The 1,987-nt window shown below is 39.8% G+C and overlaps 1 pseudogene; it reads left to right on the top strand.

Moving 5' to 3' along the window:
- Positions 1 to 229: 229 nt before the first annotated feature.
- On the top strand, positions 230 to 1,326 carry LOC145528641 (snRNA-activating protein complex subunit 1 pseudogene; annotated as a pseudogene).
- The last annotated feature ends 661 nt before the right edge of the window (positions 1,327 to 1,987 follow it).

Here is a 1,987-nt window from a genome sequence, read left to right as displayed (position 1 = left end):
AGACAGGAAATGACTTTGATTATAATTCACTCCTTGTCTTGATGGAAACTCACTATTTACAAAAAAATGATAGTGGGAATAATCTCTCTTCCTTTTTATTATTACTTAATAGTTTATTTTCCATACTCCCCTTCTGATTAATACAAAAGGTATTAATTACTAAATACTTAGCTTCCTCCTCAGCTACCGCTGGCAGCTGGGCCGCGTGTGGTGTGCTTCCTTTGCAGACATGCGGCCTCCTGCAGGCTGGAAGGACAACTTCGAGCCACTACTCAGCTGCTTCCAGGAGATGGATAGCGTGCACTTCAGGGACTTCTCTGAGCTCTGGAGGAGTGTGAAATTTGGAACCATCTTTTGTGGTAGAATGAGAAATTTAAAAAAGAGCATGTCTGCAAAAGAGAATTTGGCTTTGGCTTGGCGATATTTTTTACCTCCATACACCTTCCAGATCAGAACTGGTATTTTGTATGTGCTATATGGATTATATAACACCAAACTGTCAACTAAAACAAAAGATTAGAGTTGCCCTGAAGGATTGGGATGAAATTTTAAAATTTCAGCAAGATTTTATAAATGCACAACATTTTGAGGCAGCTTATATTTTTAGGAAGCTACGACTAGACAGAGCATTTTCATTTTACAGCAATGCCTAAATTGTTGTCATACAGAATGAAAAAAAAAATTCAACGAGCTGAAATTACTGAAGAATTTAAGGACCCAAATGATTGTATAATGAAACTTATCACTTATGATGTATTAGAGGAAATGATAAATGTTCATGACCATTATCAGAGAATGAAACATGTAATTTCAGCTGACAAGTCCAATCTGGAAAAATCCCTCAACTTGATAAAGGATGATTTTTTAAATAATATCAAGAACATAGCTTTGGAGCATCAGCAGTGGCACAAAGACAAAAGGAATCCACCCTTAAAACTGAAAGTTAAAGATAGAGAAGAAAAGAGTGAGAGAAATTCACAACAGTCAGAGAGATGTGAAAGGGCAGCATCATTAGCAAAAATAAAATCAAAGGCCTTTTCAGTTGTTGTCCAGGCATTGAAGTCAAGAAGTCACCGTCAGGTCAAAGTTGACTTTTCTGACTCTGATTCTGCACCCGGTCAAGTATAAACCAAAGCAACTAGGAAAAGAAGAAACAAAGAAACACTGAAACCAGCAGGAAGTGAAGTGTCTTCCAGAGCCAGCGGTGACACGCATAAGGAAGATAAATCTTTATGTCTGAGTATGCCTGTGGTTACAGAAGAGGACGAGGAGAGCAAAAGTTTTAGTGAAACATAGTTCACTGCATCTAAGAGGAGAAGAAAATAGAGAACAAAAAGCCTGGTGTAGAGTACTTAATATTGAGCTCTCTGACAGAAAAGAGTTATATAGGTTCATATCTACCAATATTTTTGGACACCCAGTGCGAAGAGCCGACTCATTAGAAAAGACCTTGATGCTGGGAAAGATTGAAGGCAGAAGGAGAAGATGACAGAGAAGATGGTTGGATGGCATCACTGACTCAATGGACATGGATTTGAGCAATTTCTGGGAAATGGTGAAGGACAAGGAGGCCTGGCCTGCTGCAGTCAATGGGGTTGCAAAGAGTCAGACATGACTGAGCAACTGAACAGCAACAATTACCATTTTTCTAGATTCCACGTGACCCAGCAATCCTACTCCTGGGCATATACGTGGAGAAAACCATGATTCTCAAACATACATGCACCTCAATGTTTATTGCAGCACTATTTACAGTAGCCAGAACATGGAAGCAACCTAAGTGTCCATCAACAGAGGAATGGATAAAAAAGATTTGGCACATACATGCACATGGAATATTACTCAGCCATAACAAGGAATGATATTTTGCCATTTGCAGAGACAGAGATTCTCTGGTGGCTCAGATGGTAAAGAATCTGTCTGCAATGCGGGAGACCTGGGTTCAATCCCTGGGTTGGGAAGATCCCCTGGAAGGGGGCATGGAAAC

The sequence above is a fragment of the Giraffa tippelskirchi genome, chromosome 12, assembly GCF_054371585.1.
Source record: "Giraffa tippelskirchi isolate mGirTip1 chromosome 12, T2T-mGirTip1v1.2.pri, whole genome shotgun sequence".
NCBI lineage: Eukaryota > Metazoa > Chordata > Mammalia > Artiodactyla > Giraffidae > Giraffa > Giraffa tippelskirchi.
This window is presented reverse-complemented; position numbering and strand designations above follow the sequence as displayed.